The following is a 5614-nucleotide window of genomic DNA, read 5'->3' as shown; positions in this document are numbered from 1 at the left end:
ATCAGGAGCACAAGTGAGCGACCAAGTAAAAGGTTTAATAATTAACCCCCATTATTTTAGCTAAAAAACAGGCACTAGAAACAACTGTCTTGTTAGTTATTTACTACCTTTCTCTGTAGAAAAAAAAAAAATAAAGGCTGCAACAAGTATTTAATTTTCCTCCTTCGTTTTTAGAAAAATACAACATTTTACAGAGTGTTCCAGGCCAATTTTTTTTTTTTAATTTTTTTTTTTTTCTCACAGGCAGCGTGTCAGACACATCAGGCGTCTGTGGGATGTCACACCAGAGCAGCTGGCAACTGTTACCCACAGTAGGAGAATCTGAAGCTTGGCTGCCACTAGATCCCAAAGGAAGCTGCCACCTGTCCTCCATGGGAAACTGTCTGGGCCCAGTGAGGATCCTTGAGGATAAAGGAAGACTGGGCAACCCTTTCACCTCACCAAAAGAAACGTATGATGAATACAGAATACCTGGACTCAAAAAAACAGGGCTCAGGCATTGCCCTTCACTTGCTTTTGAACTCACAGCACTTGGGACGGGCCAGTCTGATGGGCACAGTGCTGCGTCCCCTCATCCCCACCCCAGCCCCACTCCTGTGTCCGGGGGCTCAAGCCCAGCAGAGCAAATGCCTTGTTCTACACAAAAAAAAAAAAAAAAAAAAAAAGCATTGCTTTGCATGCAAAGAACTGTTTTATGTAGGGAGAAATACTTTTTTTTCTGTCAGAGGCTTGTTACAGTAGCAACTAGAATAAGCAGAGGTGCAATAAAGGACTTAGTAGAAAGCATGTTGAAAAGGAACACATTTTTGTTTTGTAGACCCACTGTGTACCCATGTACACATGTGTGGAAATATTTTAATGCACTCTGCACTATTAATCAAATGTTTACCAAGACAAATAAATAAATGTGGAGGAAAAACAATTCAGAAACTGAAATGTATTGAAGGTATTTGAACAGTCTCTGCAACCTAGGCAGCAAGACAGGATTACTTTATTTCATTCTGTTGCTGTACTCCCCATGTAGCCATTCTGATTAATGGTTAGTTCCTAGCCGTAAGATCCCTTCAGAATTACTTTCAGTTGGTCCTTTAGCACCAAGAAGTGTGTCTTGAGTCTGCAAACCCAAAGAGCTTCACACAAATGACAAACAGTGAGAAAATCTGACTTAACTGTGGGGCTGAATTTATGAAAAACAATAACCAATATTTACTGGATTAGATACTTGGACTTTCATGTAACAGAGGTCTTACTGTTTGAGTAATTTAAACTATTTTTAGAAGCCACTGTTAAAGGACTTGATAGCCCAACTTTAAAAGTCATTCACCAAGCTGATTCCCAGGCACCTCTTTACTCTCCCTAGGCAACCCAGTCTGGGTACAAAACTATTGGATACATTATCTGCTTAGATGTTCAATCTATGCCTATGAAAACAAAAAAGTGATGCATTCATTTCTAATGACAGCTTAAATGAACATGCTGTATATATGCACATCAAAATGAGCACACTGAAAAATGTTCAGATTTATGAAGAACTATCAGGTTTCTGTAGCATTTGTAACTTTTAAAAAAATCTTAAAAGAATGTGAATGCTGTCCATTTCATGGTAAATTCATGTGCATTGCTTCAAGAGCGAATATGTGAACTTTTTTGTACCTTTGGGGGAAACACTGAAGAATTTGGGAAGAGAGAAGAAAAGCAAAGCACTCTTTCCTTGCTGCCAGAAGGCAAATGGAACTGAGCGTGATACACAGCATCACTGCTTCTCCCTGCTGTAAAACACCACAAATCAGTTCTTCCTCTCAGAACTGCACAGGGCCGGTGTCAAAGTACAGCAAAGGTACACGACACCCGGCAGGAACAAACTCAGAGGACATGACTGGATTCCCTGATCAGAGCTGCTGAATTCCAGCCAGGATGGCTGATTTTCCCCAATTTGTCTTACTGGCAAGAAACAAGACAAATGATTTTTTCCAGCAGAGAGGGGAGGAGGCCAGAAGAGGCAGCAGCGTGATAAACACCCCAGCTCAGAGCTCACAGGGAGAGCATGGTGCAATTGATATATACATGCACAATGTGGATGTGTGCCAAATGCATCCAGCTGAAGGTCCATGTGCATATCCAGTTGTACATGCACATAAGCAACTAATTGCTACACATCTATAAATCTTTTCCCAAAACCAGCACATTTTTTAAGTAAGCCAGATGGACAAGCAAGACTTCATCAGGTGTTAGTAAGGAGATAATTTTGCTTCAAATTAATGGTATTTTTAAATACTGTCTTAAAAAGCACTGCAACTTTTCAGTTTACAAAAGGAGTATCTGTATAATCTAAAAAGATAGACATACATTCTGCCACTTCCTATCTTTGTAATAAATCTACATGCATGGATAACTTTCTGCCCAGCTTCTCTACTTCCATTTTGGCCAGATACACAGCACTGTTTCAGCATGTCTGCATTTGTTTGCCACTGATTAATCAGTCAGGCATAATTTTGCTTGAATAAATTACAATCTTCATGCACATATGCAAGATATGTTTTTAACTGACCATTTTGTGAGGTGTTAGATTTCTAAGTAATTCCTCTTTTATAGTATCTTCGTTTTTCCTAACTACTGAGGAGTTAGGAAACTTCATAGCCATGAAGAATTTCATGCACAATCTGCATTTCGGACATATTACTGAACTAGTGCAAAGAATTATTCCTCTTCTTGTACCAACTGAATTTGTCTGCCCTGCTGAAAATAGGAGCATCTCTGTAAATTTATTTTTGGTGCTTTTTATCTACAGAAGTTCATGTATAAGCTGCATGTACACATTTAAAACTACATCAAAATTTGGACTACCAAACAAATCAGGAGAGGACTGAAATTTCAAGAAAGTATATGACTTGGTAAAACAAACATACACCCTCCATCTTCTCCATGTGATTAGCAATGTACTCTTTCTGCTCCTTTCAATGTCTTTGAAATGGAAAATCCCAGGGAAGTAAAATATTGATAGCTATTGTATAAGTTAATTAACAGCTATGGCTAAACTTCCCCTCAGTTTTCAAATTTGACAAATTAACAGTTTTAAACTCCAAGGAAGTTAATCTTTAGTCTCAAATAGTCATGTCCAACTCTTACGAGGAAAGAGTCAATGTATGACTGTCAGGATTAGTCACTCATGGAAATGTACCTGGCAAACTGCAGCCCCAAATTGCAGCCATGCAGAGTGCTGTGCAGTTCCCTGGGTGCAGTGGAAATGACAAACACTGCACGTCTTTTCCAGAAGACATGGGGAAAAGGGTGTTGAATGAGGACTGCCACCACAGTCACCACCATAACAGGGCAAAAATGACTTGTTTGTCACCAGGTTTTTATCAGTGCTCACAGAGGCAGACAGTGTGTGAGAAATCGTTTCACTCCGCAGACAGTCGTGCAGGTGGGAGAAGGATGCACTCATCAGTATTCCCATACATTGCCTTGGAAAGGGAACTTTGCAGTGGAAAGGACAGCCCACAGCGGGCAAACAGAGACTTCCAGCATGGAGGGGGTGGGAGGATCACCACTTCATCGTCCTGTTTATTATACAAACAACATACCGAGAAGTGTCAAAGAAAACTGACCCATCCCAAACCCACATACTTAGCATATATTTTCTGGGTCTGACAAATCCAAGCTAGTGATTTGACTGTCATTTCCCTCATGCTCTCGTATTTCCATTTGCATCATCCAGAAAAAAAAAAAAAAAAAAAAAAAAAAAAAGAGATGTACAACTTCATGCGGAAAGGTCCCACTCTTCTCCTGGAGCATATGGCAAATATTATGGTGAAGACAGCTTTTTTACATAATCTGTATGCTTCTCAAATGTATCTTTCTTTTTTCCACAGAGGGCTTGGGCATACAACAAAGAGGGTGACCCCTTCTTTTCAGCATGGCAGAAAATAAAAGAAATGGAAACCAGAAGAGCCTCAGGGAAAGGAAGTTCAAATGGGTGCCAGAGTCACTGCACTTCAACACAGAGCTGCTCTGTGTATGGTCTCTCATGTATGCTCAGTTCTGTGCATGCATCTTGAAAGACACTCAGAGATTTACAGTGCAATGTGGTACATGCATGGTGGTTACTGCATGGTACATAACTGCAAGTTCTAAGATAAAAGTTTCTCTGTTCTGGGCTATTCTGTACAGTACAATCTGTGCATCCAGTATTGACCTTCTCATGATGGAGTTCATGTGGTACTGGACCATGAAGGAGTATTTTTCTTTAGGAAATATGGAGGAGTAAGTTCCACAACCTGAAGGTTGACACAAAAATAATCTATGCTTGTGAAGGCCTGTGGTCTGTAATTCCAGTGTAAGGAATAACAGCTACTGACTGGAATGCAGTATTACTTTGGATACTTGAATGGCTCTTGCCTAGAATTGTCTTTTTCTTTCTGATACTGTAACAATTAAATTGTTTGGAACTCTGCACCTGGACTTGAGGATCAAGCTGCTATATGTGTATAAATTAATAAAAATAAACAGAATGGAAAAAAAATGCAACTATGGTATTCTTGTTTTGAAGAGAAGAACAGCTTTTTCCAGAATCATTATTGATATCTGTAATAGCTGTTATGTTTTGTGTTTTTTTAAAAATGAGATCCTACTTTTAATTGCTGAAATATATAAGCTTAAGATGGTGCCTTCTCCAAGAACACTGGAAAAATGCCATGATGAAATGTAGCATACCAAAGAAAGAAATTATAGAATTTCTCAATTTAGACTCATAAATAGCTTAAAGGAAGGTTAATACTATGGCACTTCCTCTGTTGATGGAAGGATGAAAGTTGTAATTATAATTTCCAAATGAAATAAGATTATGAAACTCATTTAGTTGTTTCTGTCAAAACTTTCATGGGTGTCAATGGTTCATCAGTTGTTAAATGCACAATACTGCCATCTTCTGTATCCAAGAAACAGCAAATTACGTGTTATTTTACATGTATGTTCTGCACAAGGAACAGTGGAAGTACTCCTGATGACAACTCCTTCATTTTAAGAGAGTCTAAGACCTGGCACAGGGTTAAGTAACAGCAGAGAGGTCATGGTCTGAATATTCATTGGTCAAATGGCAAATGTAACTGCTGACTACAGTAGTCACATGCTTGCTTTGAATAAACTCACTGAGCTTCAGAGTAAGAGAGAGGATACTCATTATGCTGTTAATGAACAGCACAGTCAATTAGTCAGATTTTGACAGAGCCTGCTGCGGTGTGCTTCACCGTCAGCAGCTCCGGCTGTTTCTGCAGTGTACCACCTCCGGGATACAGGAAATAAGCTCCTACATTGCGGTTTAGGAGAATAATTTAGACCTTAATCAACATTGTACATTATTAATAGCTATGCAAAACATGCCCAAATGAAAGCTACAAATACACTGCCTCTGAAGGCTGCAATCTATCACTCCTGTCACAGAGGAATTGATTACTGACAACTTGCATATTTCCACCCATCATACCCAGGAGGGTCTGTGTGGAATAGTTTCCTGCCATGAAATGCGTTTATAATCAGGTCAGGTACTATCCCTCAGAGACGATGATGGGAATACATCAGCAGTGTGAGCTAAATTGATCAATGTACCGCTCTGTGC

This window comes from Zosterops lateralis (genome assembly GCF_965231275.1).
Source record: "Zosterops lateralis genome assembly, chromosome: 2".
Taxonomy (NCBI): domain Eukaryota; kingdom Metazoa; phylum Chordata; class Aves; order Passeriformes; family Zosteropidae; genus Zosterops; species Zosterops lateralis.
The sequence above is the reverse complement of the archived record's forward strand: the minus strand, read 5'-3'. Positions refer to the sequence as shown.